The sequence below is a fragment of the Ranitomeya imitator genome, chromosome 3, assembly GCF_032444005.1.
Source record: "Ranitomeya imitator isolate aRanImi1 chromosome 3, aRanImi1.pri, whole genome shotgun sequence".
NCBI classification, from domain to species: domain Eukaryota; kingdom Metazoa; phylum Chordata; class Amphibia; order Anura; family Dendrobatidae; genus Ranitomeya; species Ranitomeya imitator.
In genome coordinates, this window is record NC_091284.1 from 279,382,805 (window position 1) to 279,406,324 (window position 23,520).

The 23,520-nt window shown below is 50.7% G+C and overlaps 1 protein-coding gene across 1 annotated transcript in view; it reads left to right on the forward strand.

The window, feature by feature from the left end:
- Positions 1 to 23,520, forward strand: part of LOC138669768 (contactin-associated protein-like 5) — a 1,597,333-nt gene that overhangs the window by 299,478 nt on the left and 1,274,335 nt on the right. The window lies entirely within an intron of this gene.

A 23,520-nucleotide genomic window follows, 5' to 3' on the forward strand; every position in this document is an offset into this window, starting at 1 on the left:
AATAGGCAGGTTCACATCCAGAGGGTGAAAACAAGATATAAAGAAAAAGGATAATCAACAGTCCAACAATCCAAGGGTCAGATCCAGAAGGACATTGAGGATATCATACAGTACATTAAATCTGTTAGAGAAGCCAGTTCAGATAAGTGCACAAAAGCTGTATACAGTAAGTACATTAAAACATAGCTTTTTCTATTTATTTTTCATTAAATATCATTTTGGGAGTAACTATGTGGATTAAGCCTTCTTTCTAGGGCAAAATGTGACCTTATTGGTCCTGAGATTAGTACAGGTCTAACCACAGGGGTCACAGAGCATTAACGAGACTTTCCTTCACCTGTAGAGAATTTCAGCTCATTGTCTATTTTTACATGTAGTCATGACAAGGGCAGCCGTGTCATAAATTAAAGTACAAAGGTTAGATAATGAGTAAATTACATCAATTATCCTTTGCACATACTGAGATAAATTAGCGAAATTAGGATTATTTAGTCTAGAAAAAAGACGACTGTACAAATATCTCGCTGAGGATCTGTTTATACCAAGGAAGGTGACGGGCACAAGGGGGCATTCTTTGCGTCTGGAGGAGAGAAGGTTTTTCCACCAACATAGAAGAGGATTCTTTACTGTTAGGGCAGTGAGAATCTGGAATTGCTTGCCTGAGGAGGTGGTGATGGCGAACTCAGTCGAGGGGTTCAAGAGAGGCCTGGATGTCTTCCTGGAGCAGAACAATATTGTATCATACAATTATTAGGTTCTGTAGAAGGACGTAGATCTGGGGATTTATTATGATGGAATATAGGCTGAACTGGATGGACAAATGTCTTTTTTCGGCCTTACTATCTATGTTACTACTATGTTACTATGTTACTATGAGTTACATCTGGCGTTATATGGTTCTCCAGGGCTGAACTTACTGTTCTGATTGTGCAGGCAATGTGTACATATTTTATATTACTTATCCTGGACTTATATTTATTTTCAGATTGTATTTTACTCCAGAGCTGCACTCACTGTTCTGCTGGTGCAGTCACCATGTCAATATATTTCATTACTTATCCTCTATTGGTTTTAAGTAATGTCCTGTAATATATTCCAGAGCTGCCCCCTGACTATTCTGCAGGTGCAGTCAATGTGTACATACATTACTTATAACGCATAACTGCTTTCATTTTAAGGTCCCTTCACCAAATAAAATATTAACAAATAGTGTTGAGCGATACCTTCCGATATCGGAAAGTATCGGTATCGGTTTGGATCGGCCGATATTCAAAAAATATCGGATATCGCCGATACCGATACCCGATCCCAATGCAAGTCAATGGGACCAAAATATCGGAATTAAAATAAACCCTTTCTTTCCTTGTAGGTTCATTCTACATGAAGGAAAACAACTAAGAATAATGTAGGATGTATGGGGGAGGTGGCGGAGACATTAAAGGCAATGAGGATTAGTCCAATCAAATAGAATAGCATGATTTTTTTTTTTTTTAAAGACGTTCGGATTGAAAAAGATATTGACTATGTAAATTTTTTTTTATTTTGTCAGATATTGATGTTTCACTATTCCACGACCTTCCCCTTCTTTTTTTTCCTTTTCCCACACTTTCATCTTCATCATCATCAGCATCTTTGACATCAACTTCTTCACCTTATTCATCTTCTTCTTCATCTTCTACCTATTTTTTTTTTTATTACATTCTTCATATTCATTTTCTTCAACTATTATTATTCTTCCTATTCTACATATTCTTTTTATTCCACTGTTATTATTCTTCCTATTCTACTTCTTCATCATATTGTCATTTGTGACAGGCATTCCCGTAGTTGTTATCTATAAAAGTTGGAAGATTACACCTTCCGTTCTGCCAGTCACAAAAGTTACATTTGTCCGCATTCAGTTTGGCCTGCAGCATCAGGCTTTATCCAGGGGCACCACGAGGAGGAACGGACTCACCCCCATACACTGCTTAGTCTTCTTCTGCATATAATTTAGATAATATCTTTTGCTCTGATATTAAGTCTTATGCTTAATGTTCTTCTGCTCTTTGTTCTGCAGCCTCTTGTTCTTCTGCTTCTCGGTCTTCCATGTCGTCGTCTCCAGGGTCGTCGTCTTCAGTGTCGTCATCTCCGCCGTCGTCGTCTCCGCCGTCGTCGTCTCCGTCGTCGTCTCCGCCGTCGTCGTCGTCGTCATCGGGGTGGTCTTCCGGGTCGTCGTCGTCGTCGTCGTCATCGGGGTGGTCTTCCGGGTCGTCGACTTTAGGGTCTTCAACTTGGAAATGTAGCAGAAGGTACAAGAAGGCTGAGAAAATGCCAAGAACCAGCTGATGGAACTGGAACTCGGATGGCTACCCGAAGGTTCAAGAGCCTATGGAACTACCGAGGACCAGCTGATGTTACTGGAACCCGGTTACTAAGCAGGAGGTACCCGTGCTAAAAAGCACTACCAAGGACCGCCTGACGTTGGCGGAACTCGGATACCCAGAAGGAGGCACCTAAGCCAAAGGCTCTGCCCGGAACCAGCTGACGTTACTGGAACCAGGATGGGGAGCAGAAGGTACAAGAGCAAAAGACACTGCCGAGAACCAGCTGACGGTACTGGAACCCGGATGGGTAGCCGAAGGTCCAAGAGCCAATGGAACTACCGAGGACCAGCTGACGTTACTGGAACCCGGTTACTAAGCAGGAGGTACCCGTGCCTGAAAGCACTACCAAGGACCACCTGACGTTGGTGGAACTTGGATACCCAGAAGGAGGCACCTAAGCCAAAGGCTCTGCCCGGAACCAGCTGACGTTACTGGAATCAGGATGGGGAGCAGAAGGTACAAGAGCAAAAGACACTGCCTAGAACCAGCTGACGGTGCTGGAACCAGGTGGTGGACCCGAAGGCCCACAGGAGAGGAGAGAACAGCTAGGCCGCGAGGCAGCCGCAGTTACCGAACCCCAACAGTCCTACAGGGGGAGCTGGGCCTACTGGCACTACAGAACCAGCCTTGACTACCAGTTCACGCAGCCCACATAGGAAGCTCCTAAACTGGAGGCACCCTGGAGTTGGCTAACTCGACCGCACCACGACGGGGCAAGCATAGGCGTCTCAGTGAAGTTGACACAACCCGGAAACAGCTGACGGTGCTGAAACCAGGCTTGGCACGAGGGAGTACCTGTGACAAGAACACTGCCGAGAACCAGCTGGCGGTGCTGGAACCCGGATGCGTTGCCCCAGTGTGCAAGAGCCAATGGCACGACCGAGGACCAGCTGACGGTGCTGGAACCCGGTTACTAAGCTGTAGGTGCCCGCGCTTAAAAGCACTACCAAGGACCGCCTGGCGTTGGCGGAACTCGGTTACCCAGGAGGAGGCACCTAAGCCAAAGGCTCGGCCCGGAACCAGCTGACGGTGCTGGAACCAGGTGGTGGACCCGAAGGTCCACAGGAGAGGAGAGAACAGCTAGGCCGCGAGGCAGCCGCAGTTACCGAACCCCAACAGTCCTACAGGGGGAGCTGGGCCTACTGGCACTACAGAACCAGCCTTGACTACCAGTTCACGCAGCCCACATAGGAAGCTCCTAAACTGGAGGCACCCTGGAGTTGGCTAACCCGACCGCACCACGACGAGGCAAGCATAGGTGTCTCAGTGAGCTTGACACAACCCGGAAACAGCTGACGGTGCTGAAACCAGGTTTGGCACGAGGGAGTACCTGTGACAAAAACACTGCCGAGAACCAGCTGGCGGTGCTGGAACCCGGATGCGTTGCCCCAGTGTGCAAGAGCCAATGGCACGACCGAGGACTAGCTGACGGTGCTGGAACCCGGTTACTAAGCTGTAGGTGCCCGCGCTTAAAAGCACTACCAAGGACCGCCTGATGTTGGCGGAACTCGGATACCCAGGAGGAGGCACCTAAGCCAAAGGCTCGGCCCGGAACCAGCTGACGGTGCTGGAACCAGGTGGTGGACCCCAAGGCCCACAGGAGAGGAGAGAACAGCTAGGCCGCGAGGCAGCCGCAGTTACCGAACCCCAACAGTCCTACAGGGGGAGCTGGGCCTACTGGCACTACAGAACCAGCCTTGACTACCAGTTCACGCAGCCCACATAGGAAGCTCCTAAACTGGAGGCACCCTGGAGTTGGCTAACTCGACCGCACCACGACGGGGCAAGCATAGGCGTCTCAGTGAAGTTGACACAACCCGGAAACAGCTGACGGTGCTGAAACCAGGCTTGGCACGAGGGAGTACCTGTGACAAGAACACTGCCGAGAACCAGCTGGCGGTGCTGGAACCCGGATGCGTTGCCCCAGTGTGCAAGAGCCAATGGCACGACCGAGGACTAGCTGACGGTGCTGGAACCCGGTTACTAAGCTGTAGGTGCCCGCGCTTAAAAGCACTACCAAGGACCGCCTGATGTTGGCGGAACTCGGATACCCAGGAGGAGGCACCTAAGCCAAAGGCTCGGCCCGGAACCAGCTGACGGTGCTGGAACCAGGTGGTGGACCCCAAGGCCCACAGGAGAGGAGAGAACAGCTAGGCCGCGAGGCAGCCGCAGTTACCGAACCCCAACAGTCCTACAGGGGGAGCTGGGCCTACTGGCACTACAGAACCAGCCTTGACTACCAGTTCACGCAGCCCACATAGGAAGCTCTTAAACTGGAGGCACCCTGGAGTTGGCTAACCCGACCGCAACACGACGGGGCAAGCATAGGCGTCTCAGTGAAGTTGACACAACCCGGAAACAGCTGACGGTGCTGAAACCAGGCTTGGCACGAGGGAGTACCTGTGACAAGAACACTGCCGAGAACCAGCTGGCGGTGCTGGAACCCGGATGCGTTGCCCCAGTGTGCAAGAGCCAATGGCACGACCGAGGACCAGCTGACGGTGCTGGAACCCGGTTACTAAGCTGTAGGTGCCCGCGCTTAAAAGCACTACCAAGGACCGCCTGGCGTTGGCGGAACTCGGATACCCAGGAGGAGGCACCTAAGCCAAAGGCTCGGCCCGGAACCAGCTGACGGTGCTGGAACCAGGTGGTGGACCCCAAGGCCCACAGGAGAGGAGAGAACAGCTAGGCCGCGAGGCAGCCGCAGTTACCGAACCCCAACAGTCCTACAGGGGGAGCTGGGCCTACTGGCACTACAGAACCAGCCTTGACTACCAGTTCACGCAGCCCACATAGGAAGCTCCTAAACTGGAGGCACCCTGGAGTTGGCTAACTCGACCGCACCACGACGGGGCAAGCATAGGCGTCTCAGTGAAGTTGACACAACCCGGAAACAGCTGACGGTGCTGAAACCAGGCTTGGCACGAGGGAGTACCTGTGACAAGAACACTGCCGAGAACCAGCTGGCGGTGCTGGAACCCGGATGCGTTGCCTCAGTGTGCAAGAGCCAATGGCACGACCGAGGACCAGCTGACGGTGCTGGAACCCGGTTACTAAGCTGTAGGTGCCCGCGCTTAAAAGCACTACCAAGGACCGCCTGGCGTTGGCGGAACTCGGATATCCAGGAGGAGGCACCTAAGCCAAAGGCTCGGCCCGGAAGCAGCTGACGGTGCTGGAACCAGGTGGTGGACCCCAAGGCCCACAGGAGAGGAGAGAACAGCTAGGCCGCGAGGCAGCCGCAGTTACCGAACCCCAACAGTCCTACAGGGGGAGCTGGGCCTACTGGCACTACAGAACCAGCCTTGACTACCAGTTCACGCAGCCCACATAGGAAGCTCCTAAACTGGAGACACCCTGGAGTTGGCTAACCCGACCGCAACACGACGGGGCAAGCATAGGCGTCTCAGTGAAGTTGACACAACCCGGAAACAGCTGACGGTGCTGAAACCAGGCTTGGCACGAGGGAGTACCTGTGACAAGAACACTGCCGAGAACCAGCTGGCGGTGCTGGAACCCGGATGCGTTGCCTTGCCTATTAAAGATTGTCTTCCTAGAGCCCCAACTAGCGGTGTTGGAGCAAAGGGTAAGCAGGGGGAGATGAGTGTAGGCCGAAGCCTGCACTGGAGGCAGCTTTGTGTCTGCGTTGCGTTTGCAGGACACTTTGCCGGCTACACACTGGGGGAACAGCTGGCGTTGCTGAACCCCACTAACACAATGGCGTGTGTTTTTCTCTGTGCAGCTAGCACTTGCGGGCAAAAACTAGCGATGTTAGAGCCCGTGTTGAAGCAGGAGGAGGAGGAGAGGAGCAGAGTGTAGGCCGAAGCCTAGTTGAACCAATTTCAAAGGAAACCTTTAACCCCCCCCTCAGGTGTTACAAAGTACAAGAGACACACCTTGTGCAGTATTAATGCTGCACAAGTGAAAGGTTGCTCTATTAATTTGTCTACTTGCACACGCTGAATGAAAGACATACACAATTTACCCCATTCTACAGTCAAACTGTAGTGGATGCGTGACTTGGTTTTTTGATGAGACGCAGCACAGGTGTCCAAAATAACGCCTTGGTGCTTGGCGCAGCTTCCTGAGCGTTGTTATTTGCTGTACAGGAGTCTGCGCTCTTGTGTTATCCCTTGGCAATGCCCTGTTAGCGCTGCCCATCTTATGACATCATTTCATGTTGGCCGGTGCGGTTAACGATGGCCATAAATCCCAGACCCACAGTGTCTTTTCATAAAGCCACACTGCGGTGCTGGGATTCGTGGCCTTGAACAGTAAATATTTTGGCCGCTCACACACGTCCTTACACCTGCTTCAGACTGGGCGGCCTCTGCTGATCCCTTCTCGCATGCCGCGGCCATGAGGCTGCACAGTCTGAAGAAGGCGGAAGGAGATGAGTTAAGACAGGCGAAGATATGCACTGCTCGTGCCCATCAATCACACCCTCGCAGTCAAAATAATTAAGACAACGAGGAGCATTTTATTCAGGCAGGGCGGACGAACAGGCGCAAGTAGCCAACCAATGATGTCAGAAGACGGGAAGCGCTACCAAGGGGGGTGCTGCGTATCATTAGAAAGGAAAGTCACACCTCAGGGACAGTGGAATGGTCTCAAAGAGACACATTTTGTACGTGTTGAGTTCCACGTGGGCAAGGAGAAAACATCAGCCACCTTGTACAAATGCAGCAGTACTGCTGTACAAGGTGGCTGTTATACATAGAAACACCTGGGGGTGGGGGCCAGGCTCCCTTCAATTTCAGTTCATGTGCCTGCGTGGCGTTTGCAGGTCACGTTGCAAGCTGCAAAGCAGGGGAACAGCTGGCGGTGCTGAACCCCACTAACACATTGGCTGGTGTTTTTCTCTGTGCAGCTAGCATTTCCGGGCAAAAACTAGCGGTGTTTGAGCCCAGGGTCAGCAGGAGGAGGAGGAGAGGAGCAAAGTGTAGGCCGAAGCCTGCACTGGTGGCAGCTTTTGGTCGGTTGTGCCAGCGTGGCTTATGCTGGACACGATGCCGGCTACACAGCGGGGGAACAGCTGGCGGTGCTGAACCCCACTAACACATTGGCTGGTGTTTTTCTCTGTGCAGCTAGCATTTCCGGGCAAAAACTAGCGTTGTTAGAGCCCAGGGTCAGCAGGAGGAGGAGAGGAGCAGAGTGTAGGCCGAAGCCTAGTTGAACCAATTTCAAAGGTTACCTTTAACCCCCCCTCAGGTGTTACAAAGTACAAGAGCCACTCCTTCTGCAGCATTAATGCTGCACAAGTAAAAGGTTGCTCTATTAATTTGTCTACTTGCACAAGCTGAATGCAACACGTAGACTATTTATCCCATTATACTGTTAAACAGTAGTGGAGGCGTGACTTGTCTTTTTAAAGAAAAGCAGCACAGGTGTCGAAAACAACACCTTTTTGCATGGGCGCAGCTTCCTGAGCGTTGTTAGTTGCTGTACAGGAGTCTGTGCTCTTGTGATCCTTTGGCCATGCGCTGTGAGCGCTTCCTGTCTTATGACCTCATTTCATGTTGGCCGTTGCGGTTAGCGATGGACATGAATCCCAGACCCACAGTGTGTTTTTAAAAAATCACACTGCGGTGCTGGGATTCGTGCCCTGGTGCACTAAATATGTTTGCCGCTCACACATGTCCTTACACCTGCTTCAGACTGGGCGGCCTCATCTGATCCCTTATCGCCTGCCGTGGCCATGAGGACACCCAGTCTGAAGAAGGCGGAAGGAGATGAGTGAACACAGGCAAACATATGCACTGCACATGCCCATCAATCACACCCTCGCTGTCCAAAAAAATAAGACACCGAGGGGCGTTGTTTCGAGCAGGGGAGATGCACAGGCGCAGCCAGCTAACCAATGATGTCAAAAGACGGGCAGCGCTAACAAGGGTGGTGCTGCGTGTCATTACAAAGGAAAGTCACACCTCAGGGACATTGTAATGGTCTCTAATGAGACACATTTTGTACGTGTTGAGTTCCACGTGGGCAAGGAGAAAAAGTCAGCCACCTTGTACAAATGCAGCAGTACTGCTGTACAAGGTGGCTGTTATACATAGAAACACCTGTGGGTGGGGGGCAGGCTCCCTTCAATTTCAGTTCATGTGCCTGCGTGGCGTTTGCAGGTCACGTTGCAAGCTACACAGCAGGGGAACAGCTGGCGTTGCTGAACCCCACTGACACATTGACTGGTGTTTTTCTCTGTGCAGATTGCATGTCCGGGCAAAAACTAGCGGTGTTAGAGCCCAGGGTCAGCAGGAGGAGGAGGAGAGGAGCAAAGTGTAGGCCGAAGCCTGCACTGGTGGCAGCTTTTGGTCGGTTGTGCCAGCGTGGCTTGTGCTGGACACGATGCCGGCTACACAGCGGGGGAACAGCTGGCGGTGCTGAACCCCACTAACACATTGGCTGGTGTTTTTCTCTGTGCAGCTAGCATTTCCGGGCAAAAACTAGCGGTGTTTGAGCCCAGGGTTAGCAGGAGGAGTAGAGGAGCAGAGTGTAGGCCGAAGCCTAGTTGAACCAATTTCAAAGGTTACCTTTAACCCCCCCCTCAGGTGTTGCAAGGTACAAGAGCCACACCTTGAACAGCATTAATGATGCACAAGTCAAAGGTTGCTCTATTTAATTTTGCTCCTTGCACACGCTGAATTAAACACGTACACTATTTAGCCCATTATACTGTCAAACAGTAGTGGAGGCATGACTACTAGTCTTTTTAAGGTGACGCAGCACAGGTGTACAAATTTACACCTAGGTGCTGTGCGCAGATTCCTTACCGTTGTTATTTGCAGTACAGGAAACTGCGCTCTTGTGTTATCCCTTGGCAATACCCTGTTAGTGCAGGCCGTCTCATGACCTCATTTCATGTTGGCCGGTGCGGTTAACGATGGCCATAAATCCCAGACCCACAGTGGCTTTTCCTAAAGTCACACTGCGGTGCTGGGATTCGTGGCCTTGTGCAGTAAATATGTTCGCCGCTCACACATGTCCTTACACCTGCTTCAGACTGGGCGGCCTCAGCTGATCCCTTATCGCATGCCGCGGCCATGAGGCCGCACAGTCAGAAGAAGGCGGAAGGAGGGGAGTGAAGACAGGGGAACATATGCACTGCTCGTGCCCATCAATCACACCCTCGCAGTCAAAATATATGAGACAACGGGGGGCGTTGTGTCGGGCAGGGGGGACGCACAGGCACAGCGAGCCAACCAATGATGTCAGGAGACGGGCAGCGCTAACAATGGGGGTGCTGCGTGTCATTAAAAAGGAAAGTCACACCTCAGGGACATTGTAATGGTCTGTAATGAGACACATTTTGTACTTGTTGAGTTCCACGTGTGCAAGGAGAAAAAGTCAGCCACCTTGTACAAATGCAGCAGTACTGCTGTACAAGGTGGCTGTTATACATAGAAACACCTGGGGGGGTGGGGGGCAGGCTCCCTTCAATTTCAGTTCATGTGCCTGCGTGGCGTTTGCAGGACACGTTGCCAGCTACACAGCAGGGGAACAGCTGGCGGTGCTGAACCCCACTAACACATTGGCTGGTGTTTTTCTCTGTGCAGCTAGCATGTCCGGGCAGAAACTGGCGTTGTTTGAGCCCAGGGTCAGCAGGAGGAGGAGAGGAGCAAAGTGTAGGCCGAAGCCTGCACTGGTGGCAGCTTTTGGTCGGTTGTGCCAGCGTGGCTTGTGCTGGACACGATGCCGACTACACAGCAGAGGAACAGCTGGCGGTGCTGAACCCCACTAACACATTGGCTGGTGTTTTTCTCTGTGCAGCTAGCATGTCCGGGCAGAAACTGGCGTTGTTTGAGCCCAGGGTCAGCAGGAGGAGGAGAGGAGCAAAGTGTAGGCCGAAGCTTGCACTGGTGGCAGCTTTTGTTCTGTTGTGCCAGCGTGGCTTGTGCTGGACACGTTGCCGACTACACAGCAGGGGAACAGCTGGCGTTGCTGAACCCCACTAACACATTGGCTGGTGTTTTTCTCTGTGCAGCTATCAGTTCCGGGCAAAAACTAGCGGTGTTTGAGCCCAGGGTCAGCAGGAGAGGAGCAGAGTGTAGGCCGAAGCCTAGTTGAACCAATTTCAAAGGTTACCTTTAACCCCCCTCAGGTGTTGCAAGGTACAAGAGCCACACCTTGTGCAGCATTAATGCTGCACAAGTAAAAGGTTGCTCTATTTGTTTTGCTCCTTGCACACGCTGACTAAAACACGTACACTATTTAGCCCATTATACTGTCAAACAGTTGTGGAGGCGTGACTTGTCTTTTTAACGAGACGCAGCACAGGTGTCAAAATTTGCACCTAGGTACTGGGCGCAGATTCCTGAGCGTTGTTATTTGCTGTACAGGAGTCTGCGCTATTGTGATCCCTTGGCCATGCGCTGTGAGCGCTTCCTGTCTTCTGACCTCATTTCATGTCGGCCGTTGCGGTTAGCGATGGACATGAATCCCAGACCCACAGTGTGTTTTCAAAAAATCACACTGCGTGGCTGGGATTCGTGGCCTTGTGCAGTAAATAGGTTTGCCGCTTACACATGTCCTTACACCTGCTCCAGACTGGGCGGCCTCAGCTGATCCCTTATCGCCTACCACGGCCAGGAGGCCGCACAGTCTGAAGAAGGCGGAAGGAGATGAGTTAAGACAGGCGAACATATGCACTGCTCGTGCCCATAAACCACACCCTCACTGACAAAATAAATATGACAACGAGGGGCGTTGTTTCTAGCAGGGCGGATGCACAGGCGCAGCCAGCTAACCATGATGACAAAAGACGGGAAACGCTACCAAGGGGGGTGCTGCGTATCATTACAAAGGAAAGTCACACCTCAGGGACAGTGGAATGGTCTCAATGAGACACATTTTGTACGTGTTGAGTTCCACGTGGGCAAGGAGAAAAAGTCAGCCACCTTGTACAAATGCAGCAGTACTGCTGTACTAGGTGGCTGTTATACATAGAAACACCTGGGGGGGTGGGGCCAGGTTCCCTTTAATTTCAGTTCCTGTGCCTGCATGGCGTTTGCAGGTCACGTTGCCGGCTACACAGCAGGGGAACAGCTGGCGTTGCTGAACCCCACTAACACATTGGCTGGTGTTTTTCTCTGTGCAGCTAGCACTTCCGGGCAAAAACTAGCGGTGTTTGAGCCCAGGGTCAGCAGGAGGAGGAGAGGAGCAGAGTGTAGGCCGAAGCCTGCACTGGTGGCAGCTTTTGTTCTGTTGTGCCAGCGTGGCTTGTGCTGGACACGTTGCCGACTACACAGCAGGGGAACAGCTGGCGGTGCTGAACCCCACTGACACATCACCTAGTGTTTTTTCTGTGTAGACAACACTTCCAGGTGGCAACTGACGGTGTTGAAACCCAGGGAATCAAAGAGGAGCAGAGTGTAGGCCGAAGCCTGCAGTGGAGCAAGTTGAAAGGGAACCTTTAACCCCCCCCCCCAGGCATTTGTTGCTGAAAGAGCCATCTTGTACAGCAGTAATACTGCACATGGAAAATGGTGGCTCCGAAAATTATGCTCCTTGCAAACGCTGAAGTACACACTCATATAATGTGTCCCCTCACACCGTCAAACCATCCCGGAAGTGGGACTTTCCTTTGTAATGTGACACAGCACAGCCGTCATTCCAACCCCCTTGGTGCCGGGCGCCACCTCCTCAACGTTGTTTGGTTCTGTCACGGAGCCCGCGCTGTAATGTTATCCCTTGGCCATGCACAGTTAGCGGTGCCCGTCTTCTGACATCATGTAGGTGTCAGGCTGGCAGTGCCTGTGCGTCAAAGCTGCCCGAGATCCAACCTTGCAGTGTCATCTAATGTAGTCCCACTGCGGGCCAGGGATCCATGGGCATGCGCAGTGCATATCATCGCCTCTCACTCACCTCCTTCCTGCTTCTTCAGACTGTGCGGCGTCACGGCCGTGGCATGCTATTAGGGATCAGCTGACGCCGCCTAGTCTGAAGAAGCGTGAAGAAGGGGAGTGAGAGGCTAGTATATGCACTGCGCATGGCCATGGATACCAGGCCCACTGTGGGATCACATTAGACGACACTGCGAGGTGTGATTTCGGGCAGCGTGGACGCACAGGCGCAGCCAGGACGACAACAAATGATGTCAGAGGACGGGCAGCGCAAACTGTGCATGGCCAAGGGATAACATAACAGCGCAGGGTCCATGACGGAATCAAACAACGCTAAGGAGGCAGCGCACGGTGCCAAGGGGGTAGCAATGACGGCTGTGCTGCGTCACATTACAAAGGAAAGTCCCACCTCCGGGACGGTTGGACGGTGTGAGGGGACACATTACATGAGTGTGTAGTTCAGCGTTTGCAAGGAGCATAATTTCAAGAGCGACCTTTCCCTTGTGCAGTATTAGTGCTGCACATGGTGGCTCTTTCAGTAACAAACGCCTAGGGGGGGGGGGGACAGGTCCCCTTACATTTTAGTTGTGCCAGCGTGGCGGTCGCATGACACGTTGCCGGATACACAGCTGGGGATCAGCTGACGTTACTGAACCCCAATAACAGAGGAGCGACTGTTGACTGTGCACACAGCACTTCCAGGCACCAACTGGCGGTGTTAGAGCCCAGGGACAGCAGGAGGAGCAGATTGGAGGTATTGCCGCACACACAGCTGGGGATCAGCTGACGTTACTGAACCCCAATAACAGAGGAGCGACTGTTGACTGTGCACACAGCACTTCCAGGCACCAACTGGCGGTGTTAGAGCCCAGGGACAGCAGGAGGAGCAGATTGGAGGTATTGCCGCACACACAGCTGGGGATCAGCTGACGTTACTGAACCCCAATAACAGAGGAGCGACTGTTGACTGTGCACACAGCACTTCCAGGCACCAACTGGCGGTGTTAGAGCCCAGGGACAGCAGGAGGAGCAGAGGAACAGAGTGTAGGCCGAAGCCTGATTGGAGCAAGTTGAAAGGAAACCTTTAACCCCCCCCCCCCCAAGACGTTTGTAGCTGAAAGAGCCATCTTGTGCAGCACTAAGGATGCAAAAGGAAAAGGTTGCTCTTTTAATTATGCTCCTTGCAAACACCGAAGTAAACACTAAAAATGTGTCCCTTTATACCGTTAAACCGTTCCGGAGGTGCGAATTTCCTTCGTAATGGGACACAGCACAGCTGTCATTCCTATCCCCTTGATGCCGTGCGCTGCCTCCTCAGCGTTGTTTTAAGCTGTCACGGAGCCTGCGCTGTTCTGTTAGCCCTTGGCCATGCCCAATTAGCGCTGCCTGTCTTCTGACATAATTTGGTGTCAGGCTGTCAGTGCCTGTGCGTCCACGCTGCTCCAGATCCCACCTCGCAGTCTCATCTAACGTAATCCCACTGCGGGCCTTGGAACCATGGGCATGCACAGTGCATAACCTCGACTCTCACTCCCCTCCTTCCCTCTTCTTCAGACTGTGCGGTGTCACGGCCGTGGCATGCTAGGGATCAGCTGACGGCGCACAGTCTAAAGAAGGCGGAGGGAAATGAGCGAGAGCCCGAGGGGAAGATATGCACTGCGCATGCCCATGGATCCCATTCCCGCAGTGTGACTCAATCAGAAGACACTGCGAGGCAGGATCTCGGGCACCGCGGCCGCACAGGCGCAGCCAGCCTGACACCAAATTATGTCAGAAGACAGGCAGCGCAAATAGGGCATGCCCAAGGGATAACAGAACAGCGCAGGCTCCGTGACAGCTTAAAACAACGCTGAGGAGGCAGCGCATGGCACCAAGGGGGTAGGAATGACGGCTGTGCTGCGTCACATTACGAAGGAAAGTCCCAGCTCCGGGACGGTATAACGGTATCAGTGAACACATTTTATAAGTGTTAAGTTCTGCGTGTGCAAAGAGCTAAAAAAAAAGAGCTACCTTTTCCTTGTGCAGCATTACTGCTGCACAAGATGGCTCTTTCAGTAACAAACGACGGGGGGGGGGGACAGGTTCCCTTACATTTAGGTTGTTGTGCCAGCGTGGCGGTCGCAGGACACATTGCCGGCTACACAGCTGGGGATCAGCTGACGTTACTGAAACCCAATAACACTGGGTCGTATGTTTTTACTGTGCAGCCTGCACTTCTGAGCCGCAACTGGCGGTGTTGGAGCCCAGGAATAGCAGTTCAGGTGGTAGAAAGATGAACACAGCAGGAGACCTGGATGACACCCAATTACTTAATCAGGCAGAGGAGTGGCAAATTCCTGCGAGATCCAGGCCTGGTTCATTTTCAGGAAAGTAAGCCGGTCAACGTTATCGGAGGATAGTCGCATGCGACGGTCTGTTAGTACACCACCTGCGGCACTAAAGACACGTTCCGATAAGACACTAGCCGCAGGGCAAGCCAGCACCTCCAATGCATACTGGCTTAGCTCTGGCCATGTATCCAGCTTAGAGACCCAAAACTTGAACGGGGAAGAGCCGTCTGGGAGTACAGTAAGAGGGCAAGCCATGTAGTCTGTCACCATCTGACGGAACCGTTGCCTCCTGCTGACTGGAGCCGCCGGTGATGGTGTAGACATTTGGGGCGGGCACACAAAAGTGTGCCAGAGTTGTGCCATACTGGGCTTGCCTTGGGCAGAGGCACTGCTTCTGCTCCCTCTTTGGGCAGAGCCTCCCCCACTGCCTCGACGCACTGAGCTGCTTTGTAAAGCACTAGCAGCACTCCTCTCAGTTGGACAGGAGAAGATGATGGAATTCACCAGTGTGTCGTGGTACTCCCGCAATTTACGCTCCCGGGTCAACGCAGGGATGAGGTTTTGGACGTTGTCCCGGTAGCGAGGATCGAGGAGGGTGAACACCCAATAATCAGGCATGTTGAGAATGTGGTCGATGCGGCGGTCGTTTCTCAGGCACTGCAGCATGAAATCCACCATGTGCTGCAGAGTGCCAACTGGCCCAGAAACGCTGTCCCCTGCTTGAGACATGATCTCTGCCCGCTCGTCATCACCCCACCCTCGCTGTACACACTGACCACTGGACAATTGTGTCGCTCCCTCCTCTGGACGGAGCTCTTCCTCCTCCATTGACTCCTCCTCATCCTCCTCACAAATTGGCCCCTGCGTACCCCTTTGTGAGGAACCACGTGGCGCTGACTCTCCAGAAGCTGATGGAAAAGGTGACTCCTCATCCTCCACCTCTTCCACCACATCATCCCTTAACCCTTGCAAAGTTTGCTGAAGCAGGCAGATAAGGGGGACAGTCATGCTGACTAGTGCATCATCTGCACTTGCCATCCGCGTGGAATAATCAAAAGGACGCAAAACCTGGCAGACGTCCTTCATAGTGGCCCACTCTGTGGTTGTGAAGTCTGATCGGCGCTGACTGCGACTTCTTTGCGCCTGATGCAGCTGGTACTCCATAACTGCTTGCTGCTGCTCACACAACCGCTCCAACATATGTAACGTGGAATTCCACCGGGTAGGTAGGTCACATATGATGCGGTGTTCCGGAAGGCGGAATCGGCGCTGCAGAGCAGCAATGCGGGATCTGGCCAAGCTGGAACGCCGCAAGTGAGCACACTCTAGGCGGACCTTGTGCAGCAGGGCATCAAGATCCGGATAGTCCCTCAGAAAACTCTGCACAACCAAATTGAGCACATGTGCCAGACATGGGATGTGAGTGAGGTTGCCAAGGGCCAAAGCTGCCACCAGATTTCGGCCATTGTCACACACTACCATGCCTGGCTGGAGATTCGCTGGCAGTAACCACACATCGCTCTCCTGCTTTATGGCATTCCAGAGCTCCTGCGCTGTGTGGCTTCGATGCCCCAATGAAACTAGTTTCAAGACGGCCTGCTGACGTTTGGCCACGGCTGTGCTCATGTCGGTCATAGGTAAACGTTCACGGGTCCATGTGGGGGTGGACTGTGACGGATCCTGCAGAGAGGAATCAGAGGAACTGGTGTAAGAGGAGGAGTCGATGCGTACAGACTGGATTCCTGCAATCCTTGGAGTGGGCAGGACACGTCCTGCGCCACTCGCACGATCTGTACCTGGCTCAACAACATTAACCCAATGGGCAGTGAGGGAAACATATCGCCCCTGTCCATGCTGACTGGTCCACGCATCGGTGGTGAGGTGGACCTTGCTACTGACGGCGTTCAGTAGCGCATGTTTTATGTTTGCCTCAACATGCCTGTGCAGGGCAGGGACAGCCTGCCTGCTGAAGTAAAAGCGGCTGGGCACCTTGTACTGTGGGACTGCCAATGCCATCAAGTCACGGAAGCTGTCAGTCTCCACCAGCCTGAACGAGAGCATTTCCAGGGACAACAGTTTGGCAATGCCTGCATTCAGAGCCTGTGCTCGGGGGTGGTTGGCCGAGAATGCCCGCCTTTTCTCCCATGCCTGTACTACCGATGGCTGTAGAGTAGACTGGGAGTGTGAGGATGACTGGGAAGGTGGTGCTGTGGGTGGAATTACACAAGGTCTCTGGGAGGAAGCCAAACCAGCTGTGCGTGAGCTGGAGGAAGAGGCAACACGAGCTGAAGAGGTGGTAGCTGCCGCTGTTGGTTGGCCTACATCTTCAGTGTGTTTCTGTAACTCCACCGCGTGCCTGGTCCGCACATGTTTCCACATATTTGTGGTATTGAGGTTGCTGACATTTTTCCCTCTTTTTACTTTATGATGACACAGCTTGCATTTGACAAAACAAATGTCATCTGCAACTGTGTCAAAAAAGGACCAGGCACTGCAAGTCTTGGGAGCGCCCTTTTTGGCTTTGGAAAGAGACAGGCTCCTAACGGGTGCCAAAGTGGAGGCTACAGGCTCCGCAGTCTTCCCCCTCCCTCTCCCTCTTTGGCCCGTAAGAGGAAGCTCTTCCTCTGAGCTGCTCCCACCACCTTCCTGTTCCTCACGCCACGATGGGTCAAGGACCTCATCATCTCCACTACCCTCTGCCACCAACTGCTCCTCCTGGGTAGTCTCAGCAGCACAGTACGCACGAGAAAGCGGCACCTGAGTTTCATCATCAGATGCGTACTGCGCTGTGGTCACCGGAGGCACTGGCCCACCTGCCTCTTCAGAGTCAGAGAGAAAAAGGTGTTGGGCATCACTGCACACTGCCTCTTCTTCCATTTCTCCAATGCTGCTTGGCTGGCCCCCTGTTTCCAAGCCAAGAGATTCAGAGAACAGAAATAGAGACGGCTCCTGTCCTGGGCTCTCTGACTGCCTGGCCAATTTGGCAGGTGGTGAAGAGACAGATGGCTGCTCTCCAGTGCTCTGTGCCTGAGAGGATGTGGCACTAACTGAAGTCGATGCCGAGGCGTTAGCTGCCATCCACCCGACAACGGCTTCAATTTGGTCTTCACGCAGCAGCGGTGCACGGCGCTCTCCGACAAAGCTGCGCATGAAGGACTGTTCCCTGCTGAAACTGAGTGACGACGAGTCACCGGCGCCCGCAGCAGGCACAGAATCACCACGTCCTCTCCCTGCTCCTCTCCCTGCTCCGCGCCCACGCCCACGTGCCTTACTCCCTGCCCTCTTCATCTTGGTTGACAGATAAAGATAAGCAGAAAAGTACTAAGGCCTTAGGGTACCGTCACACAGTGCAATTTTGATCGCTACGACGGCACGATTCGTGACGTTCGAGCGATATAGTTACGAGATCGCAGTGTCTGACACGCTCCTGCGATCAGGGACCCCGCTGAGAATCGTACGTCGTAGCAGATCGTTTGAAACTTTCTTTCGTCGTCTAGTGTCCCGCTGTGGCGGCATGATTGCATGGTGTAACATATATCGTATACGATGTGCGCATAGTAACCAACGGCTTCTACATCGCACATACGTCATGAAATTATCGCTCCAGCGTCGTAGATTGCAAAGTGTGACAGCAGTCTACGACGCTGGAGCGATATTGTTACGACGCTGGAGCGTCACGGATCGTACCGTTGTAGCGATGAAAATTGCACTGTGTGACGGTACCCTTAGTGTGCTTATTCCTGTAATGCTCCTCCTAACAGGTGTAAGAAACACTAATGTTGTAAATTGTGGACTAAACTTTATTATTTTTCAAATGTGGCCTACACAAGTGTTAAGTTGTGTTTGGTGAACTTAACTTTTTTTTTGGTGCAGATCGGGCTACAGAGCTAGTTTAAATCACACGGAGACCGTGCAGACAGCCGTAAACGGCGCTGCAAGGCCAAAAAACCCTCCTCTAGGTTATCCTATATAGTGTTTTTCCACTATTTAGCTGGATACAAGTGGAAAGACACTAATAGGAATTTTTTTTTTCAAATTTTAAACTGGCTGCACTATTTGAAAAAAAGGAAATTGTTTTTCAAGGTATGAGGCAGTAACGCACCCTGAGCTGAATCCAACCGGCTATGGCTGCACACAGACTACAGGGCGAGCTGCGCTCACACAGAGACCGTGCAGACAGCCGTAAACGGCGCTGCAAGGCCCCAAAAAAACCCTCTAGGTTATCCTATGTAGTGTTTTTCCACAATTGAGCTGGAGACTGGTGGAAAGACACTAATAGGAATTTTTTTTTTTTCAAATTTTAAACAGGCTGCACTATTTCAAAAAAAGGAAAATTTTTCTCAAGGTATGAGCCAGTAACGAACCCTGAGCTGAATCCAACCGGCTATGGCTGCACACAGACTACAGGGCGAGCTGGGCTCACACGGAGACCGTGCAGACAGCCGTAAACGGCGCTGCAAGGCCAAAAAACCCTCCTCTAGGTTATCCTATATAGTGTTTTTCCACTATTTAGCTGGATACGAGTGGAAAGACACTTATAGGATTTTTTTTTTTCAAATTTTAAACAGGCTGCACTATTTGAAAAAAAAGGAAAATTTTTCGCAAGGTATGAGCCAGTAACGAACCCTGAGCTGAATCCAACCGGCTATGGCTGCACACAGACTACAGGGCGAGCTGGGCTCACACGGAGACCGTGCAGACAGCCGTAAACGGCGCTGCAAGGCCAAAAAACCCTCCTCTAGGTTATCCTATATAGTGTTTTTCCACTATTTAGCTGGATACGAGTGGAAAGACACTAATAGGAATTTTTTTTTTCAAATTTTAAACAGGCTGCACTATTTGAAAAAAAGGAAAATTTTTCTCAAGGTATGAGCCAGTAACGAACCCTGAGCTGAATCCAACCGGCTATGGCTGCACACAGACTACAGGGCGAGCTGGGCTCACACGGAGACCGTGCAGACAGCCGTAAACGGCGCTGCAAGGCCCAAAAACCCCCCTCTAGGTTATCCTATGTAGTGTTTTTCCACAATAGAGCTGGAGACTGGTGGAAAAACACTAATAGGAAATTTGAGAAAAAATGTGCAGCAGGCTGCACTAAGAGCAAAAAAGAACAACTGTGTGAGGCAGTGTGAACCCCCCCTGAGCTGAATACAACCGGGTATATGGCTGCACACAGACTACAGAGTGAGCTGCACACACACACACACACAGAGACCTTGCAGAACGCTGATAAAACAGCGCTGCAAGGCAAGAGCAAGGTGAACAGTGAAGAACACACAGCGTTTTGCTAAATTAGCCTTTGGAAAGGAAAATAAAGCAATTAGCAAGCTCAACTGGCCCTCAGTTAGAACACAGCGTCCTGTCCCTAACTGAAATCACAGCAGAGTGAGCGCAAAATGGCGGCAGCGCTTTTTTATAGTGCAGAGTGACATCATTTCAGCAGCCAATCCCAGCCTTGCCAGTACTTACATGCCCACCATGCTAAACAGGATGTGCCCACACTTTCATTCATTCCTCATTGGCTGCTGCGTTCAATTTGAATTCTGGGAACTTCCGATTCCGGTATCCGATACGCGGGAAGTATCGGAATTCGGTATCGGAATTCCGATACCGCAAATATCGGCCGATACTCGATACTTGCGGTATCGGAATGCTCAACACTATTAACAAACAATAAAAAACAATAGCAATTCACTATATACATGCACTTTTTTTTACATATATATACAGTGCCTTGCGAAAGTATTCGGCTCCCTGGAACTTTTCAACCTTTTCCCACATATCATGCTTCACACATAAAGATACCAAATGTACATTTTTGGTAAAGAATCAACAACAAGTGGAACACAATTGTGAAGTTGAATAAAATTTATAGGTTATTTTAAATTTTTGTGGAAAATCAAAAACTGAAAAGTGGGGCATGGATATGGAATATTATTTGGCCCCTTTAACTTAATACTTTGTTGCTGTGATTACAGCTGCAAGTCGCTTGGGGTATGTCTCTATCAGTTTTGTACATTGAGAGACTGAAATTCTTGCCCATTCTTCCTTGGCAAACAGCTCGAGCTCAGTGAGGTTTGATGGAACAGTTTTCAGCTCTTTCCGCAGATTCTCGATTGGATTGAGGTCTGGACTTTGACTTGGCCATTCTAATACCTGGATACTTTTATTTGTGAACAATTCCATTGTAGATTTTGCTTTATGTTTGGGATCATCGTCTTGTTGGAAGACAAATCTCTGTCACAGTCTCAGGTCTTTTGCAGACTCCAACAGGTTTTCTTCAAGAATGGTCCTGTATTTGGCTGCATTCATCTTCCCATCAATTCTAACCATCTTCCCTGTCCCTGCTGAAGAAAAGCAGGCCCAAACCATGATGCTGCCACCACCCTGTGTGACAGTGGGGATGGTGTGTTCAGAGTGATGAGCTGTGTTGCCTTTACGCCAAGCATATCGTTTGGCATTGTTGCCAAAATTTCGATTTTGGTTTCATCTGACCAGAGCACCTTCTTCCACATGTTTGGTGTGTCTCCCAGGTGGCTTGTTGCAAACTTTATACAACATTTTTTAAGGATATCTTTGAGAAATGGCTTTCTTCTTGCCACTCTTCCATAAAGGCCAGATTTGTGCAGTGTACAACTGGTTGTTGTCCGATGGACAGACTGTCCCACCTCAGCTATAGATCTCTGCAGTTCATCCAGAGTGATCATGAGCCTCTTGGCTGCATCTCTTATAAGTCTTCTCCTTGTTTGAGATGAAAGTTTAGAGGGACGGCCGGGTCTTGGTAGATTTGCAGTGGTATGATACTTCTTCCATTTCAATATAATCACTTGTACAGTGCTCCTTGGGATGTTTAAAGTTTTGGAAATCATTTCTCCACAACAGTATCACGGACCTTTCTGTTGTGTTCCTTGGTCTTCATGATGCTCTCTGTGTTTCAAATAGAACCCTGAGACTATTACATAACCGGTGCATTTACACGGAGACTTGATTACACACAGGTGGATTATATTTATCATTAGGCCTTTAGGACAACACTGGATCATTCAGAGATTCACAATGAACTTCTGGAGTGAGTTTGCTGCACTGAAAGTAAAGGGGCTACATAATATTGCACACCCCTTTTCAGTTTTTGAATTTCCACAAAAATTTCAAATAACCAATAAATTTTGTTCAACTTCACAATTGTGTTACACTTGTTGTTGATTCTTCACCAAAAATTTACATTTGGTATCTTTTTATTTGAAGCATGATATGTGGGAAAAGGTTGAAAAGTTCCAGGGAGCCGAATACTTTCGCAAGGCACTGTATATATATCTAAGATAGCCACAAACTGTACTAATATATTCAAGACTAAATTAACCACCCCACACTCAAGCCCTACTGTTGTAAATTCTGCTCTTGGGCTCCCTCCGGTGGTTGTTGATGGTAATGCAGTTATTCCTGAGCAGCAGTCTTGGACAGGTGTTTCTGCTAATTGCAATTCTGACTGGGGTATTTAGCTGTGCAGGACTCATTATTCCTTGCCAGTAGTCAATGTTCCTTTGGAAGTGTTGGTCCTCTACCTGGCCTCTCCTGCTTAAGGCCAATTCAGCAAAGATAAGTGTTTTCTTCATTTTTTTAGACACACTGCTGTGTGTTTATTTTCTGTGCTTATCTTGTTCCTATTTTGTTCCTGCTAGACTGTGCCTGATGTTTTTCGCAGTCTAGTTGGACTCGCTGCTAGTTAGGTGGTGGAGTTTTTGTATTTTTCTGCTGTGGATATTTTGTAGTGTTTTATGCTGACCGCATAGTATCCTGTACTATCCTTTCCTATCTAGGTAGAAGTGGCCTCCTTTGCTTATCCCTGTTTTCTGTCTGCGTGTGTCTTTTCCTCTCCTACTCACAGTCATTATTTGTGGGGGGCTACCTATCCTTTGGGGGTCTACTCTGAGCCAAGAGAGTTTTCCTATTTCCATCTTTAGGGATATTTAGTCCTTAGGCTGTGTCAAGGTGTCTAGGTCTGGTTTGGCACACCCCACGGCTACTTCTAGTTGCGGTGATAGGATCAGGGTTTGCGGTCAGTAAAATTACCACTGCTTCAGCGAAGGTCATTTCATGCTGCTCCAAGGCCACCTCATCATAACACCCTCCATTCCCAACCCCTGCACTGACCCGAGAGCTGGTCCTGCATCTCATTCCTCTGTCCATGTCCAATGTCCATAGGCCAGATCAGGCAGTGCCAGTTTTCACTCAAACACCCCAGTGTCCCATAGTCCCACAAGATGGCCCCTCCTCCCTCCTTTTCCCACCACCCAACCTAACACCTACACTCAAATCTATATCGCTATATACAATATATACAGAAACAAACACTACAATAACCACAAACATAGCCCAAGTTCGGTGCCTGCAGCCCTACATCACTGTATACTGATCAAACAAAGCAAAACTCTACAGTGTCCAAAGCAGCCCACCACCAGGAAAGGAGATGACCAGACTAGGGCACACTAAAAGGAAAGCCCCTTCAGAGGAGAGCTGCCTACATGTGCCCAGTCTCCCATACTCTAGAGAGCGCAACTTCACCAGGTCACCGAGTATGGTCCTAATCACATCGTCCACTGGGAGGATTTTCCGTTGCGTCGATACTAAGCACCGTGCATTCCACGTGTGATACCTAACCACTGCGCTAATGAGAAATAAGGTGCAGCGGTCACATTACATACATTACATTACTTATCCTGTGCTCTAGATATGCACTCTCTATTCTGCTGGAGCAATCACTGTGTAGATTACAATACTGAACCTGTACTGATCCTGAGTTACATCCTGTATTGTTCCCCAGAGCTGCACTCTCTATTCTGTTGCAGCAATCCCTGGGTACATAGATTACAATACTGAACCTGTACTGATCCTGAGTTACATCCTGCTGTATTGTATCCCAGAGCTGCACTCACTATTTTGCTGGTATAGTCACTGTGTACATACGTTATATTAATCACCCTGTAC